Source organism: Hippopotamus amphibius, chromosome 5 (genome assembly GCF_030028045.1).
Source record: "Hippopotamus amphibius kiboko isolate mHipAmp2 chromosome 5, mHipAmp2.hap2, whole genome shotgun sequence".
Classification (NCBI taxonomy): domain Eukaryota; kingdom Metazoa; phylum Chordata; class Mammalia; order Artiodactyla; family Hippopotamidae; genus Hippopotamus; species Hippopotamus amphibius.
In genome coordinates this window covers 157685645-157709682 of record NC_080190.1, presented here as the reverse complement: position 1 = coordinate 157709682, position 24038 = coordinate 157685645, and positions in this window count along the sequence as shown.

Below are 24038 nucleotides of genomic sequence, written 5' to 3'. Positions count from 1 at the left end.
AGCAGTGTTTCCAGGTAGAAGTGGGTTTGCTTGCTATCTAGCCAGTCTCTGCTTACAAATATACTTCTCAGACTGGCATACTGGCCCAAGAGCAGGACAGGGTTCTGAGGCCAGAGTTCTTTCTTCTTCACCACCTAGTCCCCTGCTCATCCAAAAAGAAAGTAAAAAGCAATGGTCTTCAAAGTTCTTTTGCTCCTTTATGCCCTAAAATTATTATGAAAAATTATGTACCCCCTTACATATTTCTTAAGTTAACTTGTAAGTTTTTAAGTCATAAATTTAAATAATTGCAAAGGATAAAATTTCTATTATGTTACAAATATTGAAATTTTAACATAAAACAAGACATCACTCTTTTAAGGTAATTCAATGGCATATAGATTCCATGGTTACTTGATACCCACTGTCATCTGATTAAAAAAAAAAAACCACATGAACAGGCCTTTACTTAATAGCAGGAAATTCTATAAATCACATCTTTTCACCTTAAAAATCATATTTCATTCTTCTTCCATCACAGAATTTTTCTCTTAGTGTAACATAGTTTCCTTCCTGTTTGGAAGTCTTTTGTTGATCCATCTATAAAGCTTTTCTGCAACAAAAATATGTTTAAACATTGAAACAAATGACTTCCTGTAACTCCAAGGCTCCAAGTTTCTTTCTTTCTTTTCTTTTTTTTAGAGGTAAAGATTATCTTAACAGCACAAAACTTTAAATAATGTCAATGTCCATTATTGGGGGGGGGCAATTACATAAACCAGTTTATCCATACATTAAAATACTATGTGTGATTTTGTTTTAGAAAGAATGGAGTAAATCTGTATATACAAACAAGATCATCTACACTTTGTTGAGTGAAAATACTCGGTTTCAGAATGTGAATTGAAAGACAGTACCATTTAGGTCAAAATAACATCATCATACCATTGGATTCATTTTCCTTTTTTTTTTTTTTTAAGATTTTGTTTTTGATGTGGGCCATTTTTAAAGTCTTTATTGAATTTGTTACCATATTGCTTCTGCTTTACCTTTTGTTTTTTTGCCCCTGAGGCATGTGGGATCTTAGCTCCCTGACCAGGGATTGCACCCACACCCCCTGCTTTGGAAGGTGAAGTCTTAACCACTGGACTGTCAGGAAAGTCCCTGGATTCATTTTCTTTAGATGTATTTTAAAAAATTTGAGTTTAATTTTTCCATGTATATTCTTAAATCAATTTGGTCATGTATCAGTTAGCTTTTGCTGTGTAATGAATAACTGCAAAACAACTTCAAAAACACAGTAACTTAAAACAGTGGGCTGGCTGATGCAAACCTCTTGTCTCTGACAGTGGAGCTCAGTGACTCTCATCTTCAGGCAGTTTCCAGTCTAGAATGATTCATGGGGCTCCCAGAGCACCTTCACCTTATCCTTCTCTCTCAGGATGGCAGGCTTTTCATGCCATGTCTTGTCCCCTTCTCTTACACTGCGAGCTTCTCCCAGGCCAGGACTCTGCTGAACCAGGTCTCTGCCCCCCTCCAGCTCTTGGCACAGTTCTTGGCATACAATAGATACTCGATAAAGATTTGGGAAACACAATAAATTCAAATGAGTGATTCATGGTTGCAGAGAAGTCTAGCTGTCTTTAAATCCTCTCTCCCTTCCTTGGACACACAACTAGACTACATTTCCCAGGCTCCCTTGCTCAGATATGGTCACATGACCAGTTCCTACCAATGGAAGTGGAGTGAATTGATGTGATCCCCTTCCAGACCCGGCCCATAAAATTCCCTGTTGCTCTTTGTGTTCTCTCCCTTCTGCTGACAGGATGCTGATGAGGTCCTGGGGATGGTGAAGGCATGTGATGGTGGAACTCTGGGTTCCTGAATGATGCGTGACAGGCCTCCCCAGCCTGTGATGACATGTGTGTACAGAATTGCAGTGTTAAACCACTGACGTTAAGGGAAGGCTACAAGTTTCAAAACAAATTTCTTTTGGATTGAGTTATCATCATAATTATGACTAGTTCACAATTGATCAAAATAACATATTTGTATATACTGTACATTTAGTATATATTAGTCATGAGAGTAAAATATTACTGGAGATGCTTCACTTACTGATAAGTATGGGGTGGGGGTTATATTTCCCTATTCATGGAGGCTGTGCAGATATCAAAATTTTCAATTATTTCTTTGTTGGGCACCTTGGGTTTGTTGCATCCTTTGTGTGGCTGAAAAATGGGTCTCTTTTTTTTTTTTTTTTTTTTTTTTTTTTTTGCAGAATGGGTAAAGAATGGGGAAGGAGGCTGGGAAAAGAGAATTGGCTTGCTGCTTCAAGATGCTTTCATCGCAGATCAATTTTATAAAAGAATACACATTTGAAAATTGCAAATCTGGAACTTGTTTCCTCTAAAACTATTTTATCTGTGCCCATAGAAGCCTTGGGAGGTCTTGAGGCGATTATAGCCCAGTTTTGAAGATCACTGCTGTATGGAAAAGAAAAATGACTCTGATAGCAGGATACCTCATTTCCTCAGAACTGGCTTTATTCCCCTAAATAAGTTATGTGTCCTCAAGGGACTCAGTCTCCTCCTGTTTCATAGAACTTTGAGGCTCTTCCAGCACCCATATTCTGATTCCCAGGCACCCTTCTGGGGGGCAGATGCGATTGTATAACTGAGGCTGCATTTGTTACTGTGTATATCCATCAGGTCATCTTTTCCAAGCAATTTGATTCTGCAGCAGTCTCATCTCAACATAGCAAACAGATTTATGAAATTAATCTTTGACCTTTGTAACAACCAGAAAGGAACACAGATGAAGGGAACAGAGCTTTTGGGCATTTCTTTTCTGTTCTGTTTTTGGCTTGATTAGATGTTTGATTTCCACAGCTTGCATGAGTAATACTCTGCTTCAATGACTCCCTTATAACCTCAGCATGTAAAGATGGAAAAATTCCCCTGACATTTTCAGGAAACATTTATTACAGACTATTTTATATGTCTGGTCAGAATGGGCTAACTGATTTTTCACAAGAACAGAATTTGGCAGAAAGCCTGGCCTCTTTTAGTCCCGCTCTTGCCAAAAATCACTCTGGAGCCAACCCATAGGCCTTGTAATGTCCCATATAAGGTCAGATTGAGAAATGGCTTGAGTGGGAGTTATCCTTTCACCTACGCGACACAAGATCCATGGAGAGATAGAGGACATCTCCTCACCTGTGTTTCTGGGGATTGCAGGGTAAAGCTCAGAGGCTTTATCTTCCTGGAAGGGGAATGATGACAAGTTACATACGGAAGATTGGGAAAGGTACAAGGAAGCCAGGCCACAGTCCATCCTCTTAACTAGCACGAAGGTCAATGTAGGAAGATTGTCACCCATTCCGCTCTTTCAAATGTCCCCAGATTCCATGGTTAACCTGGCTCAGCCAGGTACCCAGCCTCAGCATCACCTCCTTCCCTCACTGGTGTGGCCATTTGGTCTTCATCTGAAGCTTCAGTCCTATTCTGGCTCCCTGGGCAAATCCTAATGAGAGTCAGGAAGGGTTCAAACAGGGTGTGTCAGGATCAGATTTCACTTTTATTTAGATTTACTGCCCTGGCCACAGCTGTGTGGAGGATGTTCAGCTTATGCTGTGGGGATAAAATTGTCATTCTGCTGGAGAAACCCAACGAGTTTTACATGTGTGTTGCCTGTTTTATGCGGCGAACAGTGACCGTACATCTGGCTGTCTGCCAAAGACTGTTGTTGTCATCTTTATTGGAGGTGAGCAAAGCAGGCTGAGTCCCCGAAAATGGATATTTTTAAGAGGATCTCCTCTGAGTTAGCTTGGTGGGCCTTGACCTCTGGACTCAGTCCAGGACCTTATTGCTCACACCTCTGCTTACTGTGTGACCTTGGGCAACTTACGAAATGTCTCTTAGCTTGTTCCTTGTCTGCAAACTGGGGAGGGTAATTGTGTCTACTGCACAGGATATCATGATGATTATGGTCCTAGTCCATGTAAATACCATGTTATCTATTTCCATTCCCGAACCAGTGCTGAGGAAAGGCGGGGAGATCTGTGGTTGCAGCGCATGTGCAGGGGGCGTGGGAGCAGGACGATATGACGTTTTTGAGTTGGATGAGCAGAGAGACTGCAGTTTTGCCCAAGAATAGCACTGGCTCTATCTGTTTCGATGCCAGCTCAGACGTCCTACCGGATGGGCCACAAGCTGGTCGTGGTCTGAACCCGTTTCTGTCCGGATTTGCTGGATCTAAGTAATAGCTGGTCCCTTGAGATGTGGGAATTAGCGTTCTCCAGAGAAACAGAACCAACAAGGTGTGTGTGTGTGTGTGTGTGTGTGTGTGTGTTTATTTTAAGGAATTGGCTCACATGATCATACTGGTTTGGCAAGTCTAAAATCTGCAGGATAGGCCAGCAGGCTGGAGACGTAGGGAAGAGCTGGGCTCTGAGTCCAAAGGCTGTCTGCTGGCCAAGTCCGTTCTTGCTAGGGGAAGGTCAGTCTTTGTTCAACTGATTGGATGAAGTTCATCACATTATGGAGGGCAATCTGCTGTACTCAGAGTCCACTGATTTAAATGTAAATCTCATCCAAAACACACCTTCACAAAAACATCTGGAACAATAGGAAATCACTTATCTGGGCACTGTAGCCCCGCCTAGTCGACACATAGAGTTGACCATCACAGTGACCATGCACAGCCAGTTGGCCGTGGCCTGGACTGTCTGACACCTGACCCCCGCCATTCGTTCACTTGCCTTTCTGACTCTGGGAGGCGTTTGAGTCTGTGATGCTTACTCTAGCATCCCCCTTCCTGATTATGTATAAGATTACATCATCGGACACTACACGATAGTTTCATTTGCTGGACTAAAACAGCTTTCTGGGCAAAAATGCCCAGTCTCCCTTTACTGGTTTCAAGCCTCTCCTCTATTGTTGTGAACTGGCCAGAGGACAAATGTGAGGCATACTGGGGTGATTGGCTTGGATGGATGTGCTGTAACTCATAGAGCTCAGGTGTGAGGTATGTTGGGATTGCAGTAGCATGGCCCCAGTGATGGAGAGGGAGTCTGACACAGCAGGTGCGTGCTAGGGAAACCAACTGATAGGAGCAAATGCCCCAGAGGGCAGCCTGGGGACCTGACCCACAGTGCCCAATGGATGCAGCAAGTTCTCGTGTGTTTGTGCAGATTTGTGTTTGAACAGTGGGGTCCAATCTGAAAGTGAGGTCCCCTCCTCACAGTGGGAGGTTCCAGGAAGCTGGCAATATTCTAGGGCTCTGGGCAGCAGGGCCTGAGCAGAGTGGAGACAGCATGAGCTGCATTGGGTGTGAGTTTTCATTTTTTAAATTAATTTTTATTGGAGTGTGGTTGATTTACAATGTTGTGTGATTTTCTACTGTACAGCAAAGTGAATCAGTTATGCACATACTTATATCCACCCTTTCTCAGATTCTTTTCCCATATAGGTCATTACAGAGTATTGAGTAGAGTTCCCTGTGCTATACAGTAGGTCCTTACTAGTTATCTATTTTTTATGTAGTAATGTGTATATGTCAGTCCCAATCTCCCAATTTACTCCCCCCCAGTAACCATACATTTGTTTTCTATATCTGTGAGTCTATTTCTGTTTTGTAAACAAGTTCATTTGTACCGTTTTTTTTAGATTTTACATATAAAAGGTATCATATGATATTTATCTTTCTCTCTCTGACTTACTTCACTCAGTATAACAAGCTCTAGGTCCATCCATGTTGTTACAAATGGCATTATTTTGTTCTTTTTTATGGCTGAGTAATATTCCATTGTGTATATATACCACGTCTTCTTTATCCATTTATCTGTTGGTGGATATATAGGTTGCTTCCATGTCCTGGCTGTTATAAATAGTGCCGCAATGAACATCGGGCTGTGGGGTATGGGTTTTCACTCAGAGAGCTCAGACTCAGGGAAGGGTCAAGTGGAGATAGGATGCAGGTCTTGGGATGGCCAGCCTGTACTACAGGGGCTGGAGTTAATGCTTCTGTGGTTTAGAGGCTATATGGTGAGCCCAGGTTCTTCTCAGCACAACTCAGTCCACTACAGGTAGCAAGATGCATCTTAGACCTTGTCTATTGTTGATGTCAAGGCTGCTGCCCTCATTTAGACTGACAAGGGGGTGGGGGTTGAAGCTGTGATGGACACAGACATCATTGTGACTGTGACATGCAGGCAGCAGGGCCAACCATCTGTGTGTGTGTGTGCGTGTGTGTGTGTGTGTGTGTAAGTGTGTTGATGATAGTTCCCCAGGGTTTTCCTCACTCATGTCCTTGGATGAGGCCAGAGAATGGAAGGGCGTATACTCAAGAGGCAGTGGTTGACTTCTCCATGAGATGGTGCTCATAGCTTATATTTGCGTGTGCCTGTGGCTTTTTGTTTTTTGTTGCTTTGATTAAAAAAACTCATCCTGTAAATTATACTCTGTTTTAGAATTCATAGAAGTATGACTTGTCTTTCCTAATCTAATGAGCAGGTTCCCGATTCCTAGGGGATCTTATTTCTGATAATTTCTTTTTTCCTTCTGGGGTGTGTTGACAGAGGGAGGTGAGAAGCATGTTATAATCTCCCTGCCCTAACAGCTATGAATCCCACCTGCTACCCAAGGAGCTCACAGTCTAGCTAGAACTGAAGATCCATCTACTCCTTTGACTCAGAGTAGACTTTGAGATGCACTGTGTTAGAGATAAAAACAAGATGGCATCACTGGATGTGGGAGGAAGAGATTAATTCTCTCTGGAATCTTCTTGAGGGAAGATTGGAACATCAATGGAGCCTGAAGGAAGGATAATATTTATGGTGGAAAATACTTTTTCTGAAGACTGTGAGGTAAGAGTATCACAAACAACCCAGGTCTCCCCATGACAGTGTTGCCCAGGGCAGACCTTTACCTAAGAGCTGTGAGGCAGAGACCTTGTTTATGAGTCTGAACTTGAATGGAAGAAGGTAAGAGGAAGAGACAGAACTTTAAAAAACCCAGGAAGTGCCTCCAATTTCTGGAGAGAGGAGAGAACAGATAAATACTAAAGCAGGGCTTTGGTCATTAGGAGCAAACATTCTCTTTTGAAGTTATTTCAGGCAAGACTTAGCAAGAGGTGACGTGAAAATGCACAGCTTGGGAACAAATAAATAATTAATAGCACATTGGTATCATACTTATGGTTTAGAAAGCAGAATCACAATGTAGGAATTTTTTGATATTTCTGTTTAACAGATGAGGAAGCAGAGGCTTGGCGAAGTTAAAGTGAATTACTTACGATCACATAAATAGTAAATAGCCACATCTTATTGAGAAAATGGGTTCTGGAACATTTTTGATCTATTTTAAGCAACTTATGAAATGCTAATCCTTCTTCAATAAACATTTGTTGAGCATCTACTATGTGCAGATACTAGATATCTGTTTTCTGAAACCTGTTTTTTCCCACTGGGAAGCTCAAGCTTAGTGATTGGTTCTCAACTGGGGTGATTTTGCCCGCTCCCGCCCACCCCACACACACCCAGTGGTTGTATGGCAATGTCTGGAGGTATTTTCGTTGTTGTGACTGGGGGAAGGGGTGCCCCTGGCATCTAGTTGGTTGAGGTCAGCGATGCTGCTACACAGCTCACATTGCATGGGGCAGCCCTTCAGAACAAAGAACTTTCTGGCCTAAACTGTCAATAGTGTTGAGGTTGAGAAACATTGGTCTAGTGCACCATTCATTCATTCATTCTATTACTTACTCTGTTAACTTTTTGAGTGCTTACAATGGACCAGGTACTGTCCTAAGCATAAAGGATATGGTGAGGGAATGAGACAGAAAAAGCCCCTGTTCTCATGTCACTTATGTGCTGAGTGTGGACTGGAGGGAAGAGGGGAGGGAGAGTAAGACATGAACAAGTAAATGAATTAGTGACAAGGACAATATCCTGTGGTGATAAGTGCTACGCAGAAAGTTCAGGTGTGTTGGTACAATTGCATGTAACTCGGGAGTTGCTTTTGATTGGCTGGTCACAGAAAGCCTTTTTTAAAAAGAATTGTTAACATGACTTATTTGTTTTAAATAGTTTACAGTTGGCAAAGTGCTTTTATATTCATTACCTTGTTCGATCATGCTTTCACGAGAAGGTTGGTATTTTCATAAATGTTTATTTATTGTTTTACTTATTTAGTTTTATTTATTTATTTGTGTTTACTTATTTACTTAATTTGTATTGGAGTATAGTTGATTTACAGTATTGTGTTGGTTTCTGCTGCACAACAAAGTGAATTAGTTGTACATATACAGATACCCACTCTTTTTTAGATTCTACTCCCGTAGAGGTCATTACAGAGTATTGAGTAGAGTTCCCCATGGTTTATTGTAGGTCCTTATTAGTTATCTATTTTATACATAGTAGTGTGTACTTGTCAATCCCAATCTCCCAATTTATCCCTCCCCCTGCAGAAAGCCTCTTAAAGAGCTCACATTAACGACTCAATCTGAATGGCAAGAAGCCATGTGAGGAAAGGGCCTGTCAGGGTGCCAAGTCAAGGGAACAGCATGTACAAAGGCCCTGAGATGGGAATGAAGTTGGAATGTTCTTTCAAGGAACAGCAGGTCAGGGTGCTTGGAGTTGGAGGGAGAGGGAGAGAGTGATGGAGCTGCTACTGGAGAGGGTGGCCGGTGGCCACATCCTATTAGGGCTCTGTCAGCCAAAGTAAGGAATATGGATTTTCTTCTAAAGCCTTACATGAGGCTGTTCTCATGGTGAAAAATGGTAAGGGTTATGAAGAAAAGGAAATCCAGATCTTCCTCCACTTGCCGTGGGGTTACGTCTTGAGAAACCAGTCGTAAATTGAAAGTATCTCAAGCCAAAATGCATTTCATACACCTAACCTACTGAACATCGTAGCTTAGCCTAGCCTACCTTAAATGTGCTCAGAGCACTCACATTAGGCTACATTGGGGCCAAATCATCTAACACAAAGCCTATTTTGTAATAAAGTGTTGAATATCTTGTGTAATTTATTGGCGCTGTACTGAGAGTGAAAAACAGAACGGTTAAGTGGGTACGAACGGTTGTCAGTGTGTTGGTGGGTCATCATCGTGCCTGCAGGGCCGACTGGGAGCTGTGACTGGCTGCTGCTGCCCAGCCTCTCGAGGGAGTATCAGACTACATGTTGCTAGCCCAAGAAAAGGTCAAAACTCAAAATTGTGTTGTTTTACTGACTGTGTATTGTCTTCACACCATCATAAAGTGAAAAATTATAAGTTGAACCATCATAAGTCAAGGCCCATTTGAGGAGTCTTGGGATAAAGTGACCAGGGGGTATAACATTGAATTTGAGGACCAGAGAAGGCCTGTGTGAGACCTAGATGTTGAGAAGGAGATGGTTGTGGGAAGACCTGGGGCACATGGGAGACCCCTGGGGCCATGGGCCAAATTATACCCCCCTGTCCCCACCCCTGCACCACCTGACAAGTTCCTATGTTGAAGTCCTAACCTTTGGTAGCTTAGAATGTGACTGTATTTGGAAATGGGACCTCGGAGAGGTGATCAGGTTAAAATGAGGCCAGTGGAATGAGCCCTAATCCAATCTTCTGGTGTCCTTATAAGAAGAGGACATTTAAACACACAAAGAAACACCAGGGATGAACCCACACAGAGAAAAGTCTTGATGAGGACACAGAGAGAAAGTGGCCATCTGCAAGTCAAGGAGAGAACCCTCAGAAGAAATCAATCCTGCTGACACCTTGATCTTGGACTTCCAGCCTCCAGAACTGTGAGAAAAGAAATTTCTGTTGTTGAAGCCCCGCAGTCGGTGGTATTTTGTTGCAGCAGCCCAAGCAGACTAACCCACCTGGGGTTTGGTTTTCTCATCTGCTGAATAAAGAGCTATAGTGGATCTTTAAGATTCTTTCCACTTCTAAGAGCCTTTGATTCTAAGAAAGACACAAACTCCTCCTTAGGGCTGCCTGCACTCTGTAGCCTTTGCTTAGTTCCTTAATCAGAGAATGACAGAACAGTCCTGAGGGAGAGAAAGGAGCTCTAGGGAGGAATTTGGAATTAGATATGGGCTTCCCATCAATTTCAAAGAGCGTCTGGGCTGGGAGAATTGCACATGAAGGGGATTTGAAACCCCAGATGGAGACCATGGGATCACAGTGGCACGCGCGTCTCCCTTGAGGACAGGCAGAATTCTGCGCCAGAGTTTCCAGAGGGGAGATGGAACGTCAAGAATTTTCCCCTTGGAAAGACTTCACTGGGGACAGCAGGCTCCGTGGAGGAGTTTCAGCTCCCTCGGTGCTGGCCGCAGGCACTGTTCCAGGCATCGCCGGATCCCTGCCTTCTGTGTGAAGGAGGCTCTTTGGCTCTTCTTGTTCTTTCTGGCTTTTGTCTTGTCTCTGAGGGGAAGGTTGGAGGATGTGATTAGCTCCAGGACTCGGGAACAAGATGGTTGAAGCTTCTGCAAAATTCACGGGGGCCCTGCTTGGCCAAAAAAAAAAAAAAAAAAAAAAAAATCTAACCTCGTAGGCAGCTCCATTGTCCTCTAAACAAGAGCCCTTGAAGGATGGCGGTTACTATTTGAGCAATTACTTTTGTTTCTAACTTTTCCCCTACAAACTGAGATACATCAGAACATATTGAAGGGGCAGACTGTGTCTTGCTGGCCAGCCTTTCATAGTTAACCATCTGTCCCAATACTATGAATTCAACAAATATTTACTAAGCAATTCACATTACTTACAGTTTTGGGGGGGATGAGGATAGGGATGGTGAGGAGACACAAAACCAGTATTTGACGTGTGTGTGTGTGTGTGTGTGTGTGTGTGTGTGTGAAGTTTGAATAAAGTGGCTGGTGGGGAGTAGTTGCTCATTAATTGGCTGCTAATTGAATACATGAATGAATGATGAGGGAAAAATGAATGCATTGGACGTTTTATGCTTTAGGTTCCACTTTTGTCCCTGCCTCCAAGTATTGGTGTAAAATCTTACTAGAATGTAACTCCCTCTCTCCTCCCCCCACCCAGAATATAAGTTTTCTGACAACAGAGGTTTTGGTTTGTATTAATCAAAGCTGCCTACCCAACACCCAGAACCGTAGCTAGCACACAGTAGGCACCTAATGAATATTTATGGAATGAATAAATGCACAAACTTAAGAGAGTAAATAGATCTCTCTGAGTCTCATGACTTTCTTAGGCACGCATGTACTAGGTCTATGATGGGTTCTGAGGATGCGGAGAGGATCAAGTTCAAGTCCCTGCCCTCCAGGAGTGGTTATTGAAGGAAACACAAGTGAGCATACAATTCAATACATTTGGATGATTTCTATGATGGAGGACAGCAAAGGGAGCACTGAAGCACAGAGCAGCCAGGGCTCTACAGGCAGAAGTGAGCCAGGCATGAAAGAGGTGAGGAAATAGCATAAGCAAAGGCACAGAGCACAGAGGTGTGAGAAGCTTGGAACGCAGTGTGTTGGGCAAGGCTGGATTATGGGCACTTTATGAGGGGTGTGACAGGAGATGGGGTTAAAGAGGTAGGTAGGAGTAAGATCATGAAAGGCATTGAATGCCACGCTCAGAGGTGGTATAATTTGAACATAGTGAGGAGCCTTGCATGCGGGCAAGTGTCAAGATGAGGTGTATTTTAGAAAGATCCCTCTGATGGCAGAGTGGAGACCAGCTTGAAGGGGGCTGAAACAGGAAGCGAGGAGACCACTGAGGAGGTTACTCCAGTAATCCAGGTAATAGATGATCAGCCCAGGCAAGCAGAGGACACAGGGAGATATTTAAGAGACAGAAAAGAGAGCACATGGTAACTGATCAATGGTGGGGGTCCAGAGGAGAACGTTTAGGGAGGAAATCTCTAAGGATCTACATCTGGGTGAATAGGGTGCCAATAATAAAGACAGAAAAGAGGTGAGAAAGATCACTGGCCAGTTACAAATAGACATCTGAAGCTTAAGAGGAGATCAGTATCACTGATGTTGATTTGGAATTGATAACATAAGTCGAAACCTGAGAAAGGTGAGCAGAGCCCTGAAGATACAACCTTGGGGAAACGGCAACATCTAAATCAGGAGCAACGTTGGACATTGAGAGGTGGTCAGAGGGGTGAGAGGAAAATGAGGAGAAAGTGATACCTCCTCAAATCAGACTGTGTCTCCTTATTACTCCATAGCCATCTTGGGTCCTACAGAATAAAACCCTACACTAGCGTGCATACCTGCAGCACATCGGAAGATTTCGGCTGGGAATGCATCCCTCTGTGTTCTCCCTTCCTAACAGAATCCTGATTTGCTTAGCTCTCTACCCTCTTGGATCCAGGGGAGGCTGGCCCTATTTCTAGCTCCAGGGATCCATCCTAACTAGTCTTGCCTGATCAGCACATGACAGTCCCTGGTGACCGTCACTGAACCAGGGAACTATCGTGACCTAAAATGGCCCTATCAGGCCCCAAACCGGAACTCCCATCCCATGTTAGAGGCGAGTAAGGGAGACTGTAGGCCCAGCTTCTATTGGCAGCCTCAGGATAAATCTGACACCATGGATGGCCAGGCAGAGAGGCAAAGGGAATCCAGACTTTTGATGACAGTGATCAGTTACATTATTATTATTATTGTTATTATTTCTAATTAGTAGTTCCTCGTTGCCACCCCACCCTTGCCATACTGACCCGTATTACCAGCTTTGGCAATGGCCTGGTGACCTGCTTTCGCCAGTGTCTGTGAATAGATACGCCATTTGCCCTTGAAGTATGATTGTGTGTGGTGTCTGGAGCTCTCTGGCTCCTGCTCCCAGCAGGAATGAGAATGACATGGTCCAGAGACTAGCCATGCCTAAGGCCTGGGCTCCAGAACCAGACACGAATGCTGAATGGAGCTGAGACTGGCCGAGCTGGGTCAAGCCCAGTTGACAATATCGTGAGAACAAAATGAATATGGGCTAAATGATGACGTGTAAGCCACTGAAATTCTAAAGTTATTTCATTATCAGCATAATGTAGTGAGAGCTCATGAAAATAAAAGGCTGGTGAGTGGCTGAAACCATCAACTCTGGGTGTGTGTACGTCCAGAAAATCAGGTAAAATTTCCTTATCATTGGAACCATTGTGGGTTAGAATTTTCTGTTACTTGCAGCCAACATTACCTGCCCCACCTATCAAGCTGTTCGTGACTAACTTTCCCCAGTCTTACCTCCATAAGCATTTTATTAGCATCATTGTCTCTCCATGAAGACCCTCTGGTTTATCTGACAAGCTTCTACTCATTCTATACAATTTAGATCCACGCTATCTTCTATGTAAACTCTTCTTTGACTCTACTGGGAAACGTTAGTTATTCCCATAGCACTTTGCTCTTTCTCTTATTATGATCTTTATCACATCACATTGTACCTTTTTACAAATCTGTCTCTCCCTCTGGACCATAAGCATAGTCTCTGTGTCTTATGTGTTTTTGTATCTGTTGTGTCTAGCCCAAGCCTGGTGTGTAGTAGATGCTCAGGAAAATTTTGCTGTATAGGTGAGTGATATTTCAATGCATTTCTGTAAGGTGTTAGTGGGAGATCAAACATTTGTTTTATGTGTTTCTGTTGAGCTGTGGGTCACTAACAGAGTTACCACCACATTGGGTCGTGTGATATAGAAGCATAAGTCCTCCAGGTTTGAATGGAGAAAGGGGGAAATATTGAGAATCTGAGACTATCTATTAATCTGACCAAGGCATTCCAACAGGTCAACAGGCTCTGGGATTTGGCTGCAATTTTGTGTATTTGGAGACTCAAAGAATTTGCCAACCCCCTGAGAACCATTTTTGCAAAGACTATGAGACTTTTAGTTTATCTTGTCTGATACATTTGGCCACAAATGGCCTGAAGAAGCTTACATTAATGCATGCCACATAAGTCTGATTTTTGTCATCTGGTCATACAGCATGAACTCTTATTTATTGGCCCCTACCATGTTCCCAATGATGTGCCAGGCATGTCAAATAAAAATCTCTCATAGTACCAGATACCCACTTTACAGATAAGAAAACTGAGGTTAAGAGCAGTTCAATAACAAGCTCAAGGTCACACAACTCATATGACATTTTTGGTATTTGACCTCAGATTCTCTGCCCCAAGTCCAATTTTTTGTTTGTTTTCTGGCTCGTAATATAGAGATGATGACACCTGCCTTGATCACCTTCCAGGTTGCAGCAGGATTATATGAGATTATGTAAATAAAAGTTCTTATTTAGGTAGCATTAAAATCAGTGATACTTAGCGGGAGTTTGTTTTTGATGCCTTCACTTGGTGTATTGAGAAACATGGGGCTTTCTGCCATCCTAGGATGCTGGTGGGGAATGTGGGGCTGCCCAGCCCCCTCTCACATTCATCACGGAGGAAGGTGTCTAACCTGCCAAGATACAGGCTATGCACTACTCAGTGCCTTACTGCTAAAAATCTAATGGAAATGATGGTCACAATTTACGTGGGCTGCTGCTTTTCCCATATTATTTTTAATCCTGCAATAAGATAGATTTTGTTATTTTCTTTTTACCAGAGAAGACAGTGAAGTTCAGAGAGGTTAAGTAATTTGTGCAGTGTAGCACAGGTGATGAGAGACAGAGTCAGCTTTTGAAGCCAGGTGTGTTGATTCTAAAGAGCAAGCTTTTCCTACCTGGCCATTATTCTTTATTCTAACAGTTTATGGATGTAGTTCTGGGTAATTCCTTTCCCCTGACATATCATTATGACTTAGGATCTTAAAAAAAAAAAAAAATCAGTGTCTTTCCTTAGGTGAAAACTCTACGGTTTGCCAATCATATTACACACATCTGAAAGCATAGTTTCACCTGTTATGTATCAGAAGCTGAATTTAATTCTATGTGTATTGGTTGTTTGTACTTATAATTTGAGCATGGGTTGAACAAAAGGATTTAATGATTTGGAAATTAAATTGATGACAAGTCCTTGCATCTTATGCTCCTCTGCCTTGATCAAATTAAGCTCAGTAAATTAGACACTTAAATGCGAAAAAGGCAGACGGACCTTGGGTGATGTAGCTGAGGACACAGGCCAGGGGTTGGTTTACTGTGCCTGTAGGCCAAATCTGGCCTGCTGCCTGTTCTTGTATGGCCCTCAGGCGCTAAAATGGTTTCTACATTTTCAAATGATTGGAAAAAAATTATGGAAATTTGTGTTGTTTTGTTATGTACATACCCCTAGAATATCTTGATTTTGCTTATGGGCCCATAAAATCTAAAATATTTACTATCCAACCTCTTACAGTAAAAGTTTGCTGACTTCTGGGGACTTCCCTGGTGGTCCAGTGGTTAAGACTTCGCCTTCCAATGCAGGGGCTGTGGGTTCGATTCCTGGTTGGGGAGTTAAGATCCTGCATGCCTCATGGCCAAAAAATCCAAAACGGAAAACAGAAGCAATATTGTAACAAATTCAATAAAGACTTTAAAAAATGGTCCACATCAAAAAAATCCTTTAAAAAAGTCAGTTTGCTGACTCCTGACATAGGCCGTTACCCCTCTGAGGTGAGGAAGGCAGGATGCAGCGTCTCCTTTATTTCTGGAGCTTTTCTATTCATTTTCTTTCAGTCCATGTAACAGACATTCCTGAGTGGGCTCTGCGGACCCTGGGCTCTAAGGAAATGAAAGTAGATAACGCTGGTGTCTTGTGGGCCCTTGGACCCTGTGGCTTTGCCTTTTTCAGAGGAAGAGTGTTTTGTTCTGGAAGGAAAAGAAAATGTTTCAGGAAAACCATTCTGCTGGGAGCAGAGTGGACTCATCTGTGAGGAGCTGGCTTCTCATCACGGGCCCACCATGAGCCTTGTCTGAGTTGGGCTCCATGACTGCACAAACGCCTGAAGAAAGTTTCATTTTTTTGTTGGGAAAAGAAAGGCTTTCTCTTTTCTCTGGGGCAGAGAAATTAATGGGGGAAAGTCGGAGAGAAGCTCTTCTTTCTACATCAAGAATGAAAGGGAGTTTTTGTTTGAACAGGCTTCAAACAAGACTCGGTGCTCACTGGTCACTTGGCTGGACGACTGGGCTTTGTGGCTTCCAGCTCTTTTAAAACTTCCCAGTGAACTCCTCCTGGCAGTCTGTCTTCTTCTGAAGGCCCCGATGTTTGACACTGGACAGTGGGATGAGAGCTCAAAGAGAATATGCCCAGAGCACGGGCTCCTTCAGATCTGTGCCTCCAGCCAGAGTTAGGCAGCCGGAGCCTAATCACTGTCCTGCAGAGCGATGCCTGCTTCCTTCAGCTGTCGGGTGGGCAGAGAACTCCTGCGCTGTGTGCTGCTGGAATCCATGAACCCTGCAGGTTGTCTGCTCCCTGGTCATTATTAGGGATGTAAAGTTGAATTTCTTCACAGTGGTTTTGGAAACCAAGTGCACCCAGGCCTTTGCCTTTCACTGCTTTGCTGGTGAAGGTGCTCTTCCTGTGCCCGGGCTTCCTCCCTGATCCTGCTGTGTCTTTCTGCCCCAGTGGTCCTCTGTGTCCCTCCTCTGCCTCTGCAATGGGCCCTGGGCACTTAGCCCCACCCATTGAACATTCCAGGCAACGTGGGGAAGTTGTGGGGGCCGGGATGGGGTGGGGATTCCTTCCGTTTCTCTTTGCTTCCCAGGTATGGAGTTCACGTGACAACACATTTTCTCCCAGCAATGCACTTTTACGTCCGAGAGTAAACAGCTACAGTGTCCTTGGCTGCTCCAAACTGAGGGTACAAAAACCAAGTCACAGTAACAGCGGGGACGGTACTGTTTCCTGGCTCTGACTCTCTCGGTCAAGCGGAGGCTCCAGGTCCCCTGAGAATTGGCTCCACAATCTGGCAAGCTGGTGGTGTGTGTGGTTAGAGGTTCAGATCCTTTGCTACGCTGGCCACGTCACCGGCCCTCTTCCTGGTCTCCTGCTCTGGTTTGGGCTCTGGATTCCTGCAACGATGTCCCTAGCTTAGGTCTCAGAGGCTAAGTTGCTTCACCACTGAGGCCACTGCTGGCCAAGCCCGAGCCCCTCAGCCTGCCGAGCCTCCAGGGCCACAGCCGGGGTGCAGAAGCAGTGGTCCCAGTGGCATGGGGAGACTTCCTCCCTGCCCTGGGGTCCCTCCCCCTCACCTCTGTCTTGATGGAGAGCAGCCCTGTGTGGTGACTCAGTGAGATTAACTGTGGAAATGGCCCTTTGTGTCTTGCAGCCCCTCTCCCTAAGGTCAGGTGCAAGTTCCTGGGGGTCTAGTGGGAGCCCAACCCAGGAAAGGCTCCTGGGTAGCCTGGGAATCTCCTCTGACCCTGGGTGGGGCATTGATGTTTGACAAAGTCGCTTGCCTGGCTCTCCTGCTGCAGATGGTGAATCCCTTCTCCAGGAGGTTTCTCTGTTCTTCACAAAATAGACTCATGGCTGCTCCGCTCCCCCCGCCCCCGCAATCCTCCATCCTGCAGGCATATGCAGACCTATGAGAAGAGAACCTTGGCTTGACTGAGGGCCCCTGCCTCCCACACAGCTCTGTCTTTTTGACTTCCTATGTGAAACGACCACCAGACCCCCTCTGCCGGTTCCTGGGATGATGATGCTCCATGATCAGGATGCCCAATGCACTCGCCTGATGTGATGTCATGCAACACACACGATAGCCAGTGTGTCTCCAGGACCAGGGTATCAGTCAGATGAGATGAGGCCCAGAGAAATTAGATAATTTCCCTCCTATTATAAAGCTCATGTGTAGCAGAGCTGGGACCTGAATGCTTCTTTTGCTAATTTGAAAGCCCAAGCCCTTGGGTCACACATACAGTTAATGAATTAGGGAAAGCGCATACAGCTTAGAATTTGATAGATCTCATTAAATTGCACTGTTACAATACACAAAACTGTAATTTTTCTTATATCTGTCACACTCTCTAGATTACAAACAGGGACTGGGTCTTAAAAATTTTTAAGTCCCCAGAGAGAGAGGCAGAATGCCCAGTACACAGTAGGTGCTCAGAAAACAGTTGTTGAATAAATATTACTAAGTCTCCTTTGTGAGCCTGATGCATTCTGAATTGAATTACGAGCGGGAAACCAGTCCGGGAGGGAGGTTTGGGAGTCCAGGTGGAAGCTGTCAGACTCCAGGCAGTGCAGGGGATGAGGTGAGGAGCGGGCTGGAGGGCCGGGGCTGCCCCATGGGGAGCTTTGATATTCAATAATTCAGGCTTTGATTTCCATGTGTGAGGTTCAATTGCTGCCTTTGTGTACAGATTCACCAGAAGGAGGGGAAGCTTTTTCAAGTGGGTTTTCCAGTGAAATCTGCACAGTGGGGGTAGAAGTTAAGCCTATGGTTCCGGCTCCCTTTCCTGGACAAATTTCAGAGGAGATTCAGGCAGAAGTCAGGGGTTGCTGAAGCGGAAACGCACCTCTGTTACTAGTGCCAGTCTGGAAACGGGAAGGATTTGGGCTGGGAGCCTGGCGCGGGGGCCGGGGAGGGCTCTTTCCTTTGATTTCCTTCCAGATCTTGCCAGGGTAGTCCGTGGATATGAGCCTAGTGACAGCAGGGCTGTGGGGTGGGGTGGGGAGGAGAAGGTACTCACTTTCTCACTAGAAAAGCATGTGTGACTGTTGGTAATGTGACTGAACTGTGAAAAGGAAATTGGGAAAATTAAGCCATTGCTTCTACTGTTTGGTGACAACGTGAAGTTATAAATTGTCTTCAACATAGAAAATGAAAAGAAAGACAAAGATCTCCCTGGTGGCGCCGTGGTTAAGAATCCGCCTGCCAGCGCAGGGGACACAGGTTCGAGCCCTGGTCCGGGAAGATCCCGCATGCCGTGGAGCAACTAGGCCCGTGCACCACAGCTGCTGAGCCTGTGCACCACAACTACTGGGCCCACATACCACAACTACGGAAGTCCACGTGCCTAGAGCCCGTGCTCTGCAACAGGAGAAGCCACCACAATGAGAAGTCCGAGCACCGCAACAAAGAGTAGCCTCCCCTCACGGCAGCTAGAGAAAGCCCGCGCACAGCAACGAAGACCCAACGCAGCCAAAAGTAAATACATTTAATTAATTAAAAAAAAAAGACAAATTATGAGCATCATGGTATGGAGACAATTGCCACATATTCAAGAAACTTGGGTTGCCGGTTCCCTCACTGTCTCCTCTGTGCTGGCCATCAGCCCTTTAGCCAGGCTATGCCACTAGCTGCAAGGATTTAAGAGGGAGGACGTTGCCTTATTATTTGCTGAACAAGTTTGCCTTCTGTGCATTTATGACTTCAAGTACATTATGTGGATCCATAGATTGGAGGCTCATCAGAGCTCTAGCCTTTCATATTTGGCTACTATGAGGTTAATTTATCATTGCCCATAACCAAGGCAAGTCTCATCGGGGAGCTTCATTCATTCAGTACCGCTAACCACACTGCTCAACTACAGAGGATAATGGCAGAAACACTTGAAGGAGAATCAAGTGTTATTAATTAGCCAGGCGACTTTGAACGATAAATAGATCACACTAGACATTTATTTCTCCATATTGAAAATGAGAGTGTTGGGGGAGCACACGGAGAGGAAGGGTGAAAGGGTGATGAATATCTGACTTTTTCTAAGTTATACTCATCTCTTGAATCTTAGTTACATCCAGACACAGAGAATATGAGCCTACCCCTGAACTGGCTCTGGTAATGATGATCCAAGATGATCCAAAAATGAACAGGAGAAGTCTCAGTTCTGAAGATTTTAAGTGTGGGCACATCATTTCACCAAGCAAGGGTCTGCGGAAGGTGTCTGCCTTGTGAATTGGATTATGATGAAATGCGCAGTTATCCGTGCAGCTAAGAGATGCGGGCACTCACAGCTTCGGGTCATTCCAAGGTTGAGGTAGGATGTCCTCAGAGGAGACTGAGTGGAAATTGGCATCCTTGGATACCCCCAGGGCCGGTGGGAATTGGTACAATCCTTGTGGAAAGCAACCTGGCATCGCATCTAGAGAGCCATCACAGTGCTCACACCTGCTGGCTCACGCTTACTTCTGGGAGTTTATCCCACGATAATAATCAAAAAGAAGGAAAAATTATTCATGAATGTATCATGAGAGTATTGTTTTCAAATACTCTCAGGAAAAATTGGAACTGTACAGACCAGAGGTTGGTGAACTTTTCCTGTAAAGGGCTGGATGGTAATTTTTTTTTCTTTTTTTTTGTGAGCCATACAGTCTCTGCCTCTCATTCTCAAATTTGCCTTGGACAAAGTTGTGAATACATGGGTGTGGCTGGCTTCCAATAAACCATAATTTATGGAAACTTGAATTCTAATTGCATGTAATTTCTATGTGTCATGAAATATTATTCTTTTGATTCCTTTTTCAACCATTTAAAAACATTTTAGTTTGTGTGCCTTAATAAAAGAGGGATGGGTGAGATTTGACTCGTGGGTTGCAGCTTGCTGAGCTTTGCACTAAACAACAGGAGAAGAGTTTATTAAATTGCTAGATAGCCAAGTAATAGAATGTTCTATAGCCAGTAAAATGACAATTCAGAGAACCATATTATCATGTTCTGTTTATAATATGTAAAAAATGCAGGACTTTCCTGGTGGCACAGTGGTTAAGAGTCCACCTGCCAATGCAGGGGACATGGATTCGATCCCTGGTCCGGGAAGATGCCACATGCTGCAGAGCTACTAAGCCCGTGCGCCACAACTACTGAGCCTGTGCTCTAGAGCCCATGAGCCACAACTGCTGAGGCTGTGAGCCACAACAACTGAAGCCCATGTGCCTAGAGCCCGTGCTCTGCAACAAGAGAAGCCACTACATTGAGAAGCCCACATACCGCAACAAAGAGTAGCCCCCACTCACCGCAACTTGAGAAAGGCTGTGTGCAGCAACGAAGACCCAGTGCAGCCAATAAATAAATAAATGCAGGGCATGAAATGATAAATACACCATAGACTATAAGAAACGAAAGCAGTGGTAGTAAGGAAGAAAATAATCTGAATACGTTTTTCTCTTTATCAAATTTCCTTTAGGATTTTTGTGTTGTCTATTTTCTCCTTCTGGAACTCTGATTATATATTTGTTAGATGTTCTCATTCTGTTCTCCATGTTTCTTAACCTGTAATTCATCTTCCCCAATTCTGTTTCTTCCTGTTTTGCATTCTAAGTAATTTTCTCATCTATATATTTTCAGTTTACTAACATTTCATTGCATTTTTTATTGAGGGGGAATCCACACAACATAAATGTAATCATTTAAAGTGAACATTCAGTGGTATTTAATACATTTTTTAAAAATTAATTTATTTATTTAATTTATTTATTGGCTGTGTTGGGTCCTCGGTGCTGCACATGGGCTTTCTCTAGTTGCTGTGAGTGGGGGCTACTCTTCATTGTGGTGCGCAGGCTCCTCATTGTAGTGTCTTCTCTTGTGGAGCACAGGCTCTAGGCGCGTGGGCTTCAATAGTTGCAGCACATGGGCTCAATAGTTGTGGCTCACGGGCTCTAGAGCACAGGCTCAATAGTTGTGGTGCACGGGCTTAGTTGCTCCGTGGCATGTGGAATCTTCCTAGGGCAGGGCTCGAACCCATGTCCCCTGCATTGGCAGGCGGATTCTTTACCACTGCGCCACCTAGGAAGTCCTTTAATACATTCTTAATGTTGTGAAACCGTCACCTCTATCTAGTTCTAAAATAATTTCACCTCCCAAGAGAAACCCTGTAATCGTTAAGCAGTTACTCCCCATTTCCTCCCTCCCCTGGTCCCTGGTAAGCACCAGCCTGCACTTCGCCTCTGTGGATTTATCTATTCTGCCTATTTCATATAAATGGAATCATACAAGTGACCTTTTGTGTCTGACTTCTTTCACTCTTAGCATAATGTTTTCAGGCTTCATCCATGTTGTAGCATGTATCAGTACTTCATTCCTTTTTTATGGCCAAATACTATTCCAGTGTGTGCGTATATATACACCATATTTTATTTGTCCATTCATCCATTGTTGGCCTATCCATTGAATTGTAACTTCAATTATTTTAATTTCTGCAAGTTTTATTTGTAGCTCTTAAATCTGCCTGTAAATGTTGATATTTTGTTTTTTTGTTTACCATTCATATATTCAGTACATAAGCACTGAGAGCTTATTATGGGCCAGTAATCTTCCAGTCACTGAAAGATTGCAATAATATCCAAAGTGTATACAACAATATACAAAAACATAGAACATTTCTTGACTTCAAGGAGTCCAACTTTTTTCCTACAGAATTGAGACAAATTTATTTTATATCCTATAAATAGTAATTCTATTATCGGAAGACTTTGAGGGTGGTTGGGTCTAATTCTGCAGGCTGTTAATATTGTTAATTCTGTCTCGTGACTTTTTCCTCTTGTGTTTTTATTTTTATTTCTACCTTTTATTGGAAGCTCATGTATCTTGGGACTCATTCTGTGGGAATTCACTGAGGCCTGTGCTTACAGTGAATGTACCTTGAGTTATTGTAGGCAACCAGGGATAGGCAGATGCTCTCAGAGCAAATCCCAAATTTGGTATTTATTTATCTCTTGTAATTGTGTTTTCTTATTGTTTTTGGCTTCTGATTGAATCCCTGATATTACCACCTAGAAAACCACCCTTTTAAAAAAAGGATGCTTTCAAATATTTTTCTAGAATTTTAAGATATTCTGTTTTGGGAAAAATATTTCTGTATGTCTAGTCTATAATATCTCTGAAAAAAAAGTCTCATATTTATGTTTTAAAATAAAGTTCATAGGGGGCATATTCCTTAACCTCAAGCATAGGAACAGAAGAATTTGATTTAATGGCTGGAGAGTTGCCTTTCCCCATTGAACTCAGGTCTTGGAGCCTTATGGAGGCCAGGATAAGTCTCTGTGGGCAGAGTCTTTCCAGGTTCCATCAGGGGGCTGAGGGCTGCTGACCAGATGGGAAGGAGTAGACATTCTCAGGCAGTTAGAGAACTTAGTTGACGTTGAAGAAGAAGAAAATTGGGTTTTGGTTTTCGTTTTCTTTTTCTGTTACAAATCCAGGGGCTTTTCATAGAATGGGATTTCTTCTTAAAATGGTGGCTTGATATAATAATAAAAACATCAGCATCAACATTTAACATGATTGGAAGCCTTACCCTGTGAAAAGGGCTTTATATTCAAGATCTCACTTAATTTTTACAATTCAATAAGGTTCAGAGAGATTAAAAATTTTCTCAAGATCCATAACTTATAAGCAGTAGCTCATGGACTCACTGCTCAGGGATCCAAGCTACTCTACCGATCCTCTCTCCTGAGGAGTTGATGTCATTGACAGATAAAGGAGGTTCTGACTAAATGCTGCTCCAGCTCAAGGTCATAGGCCAATAATAGTTCTTGGTGGCTCTTTCCAGCTCTCAAGTAATTTTATTCATTTAACCATTCATCTATCATTTATTGGGTACCAGTGACACAACAAGGCTTATGACCTAGTTCTTGTTTTACATGTAAAACTACATAAAAAGTATTTACGTAAAAAAAAAAATACTACACTAAGAGTTAAACTTAGTAATAGAGTTAGGCATTAGCCATGGGGTGGCAACAGGTTGAGTGTTCAAAGAAAACCTATGAAAGATGAAGAGACCCATGAGCTTGAAGCGTGTTTTAAGCAGAGGGAACAGCATGTGCAAAAGCATGGAAATGTGAAACAGCCCTGTCCATTTGGTGAACTAAAAGTGTTTTGGCATGACTGAGGTGCAGGTGCATGTAAATAGTGTTGGGCAAAGAGGATGGAGAGATGTGTAGGGTTAGAATATGAAGATCTTGCATGTGTTGCTAAGGAGGTAGCTACTGTAACCTCAATTATTGTTGCCACAAATATGCTGCATGACAACCACCATCCAACCTCAGCAGCACACAACATGGACTGCTCACATATTTGGGGTTGTTGGCTATGGGGCTGCTGTTGATGGTTTCTGGGCTCACTCTCATGTCTGGGGATTGGCTGGGTGTCAGCTAACCTAGGAGGCCTCAGCTGGGATGACGGGAGGGACTCAGCTCTGCTCTGTGTCTTCCATCCCTCCGAGGGCTAGCCCAAGCATGGTCTCATGGGGATG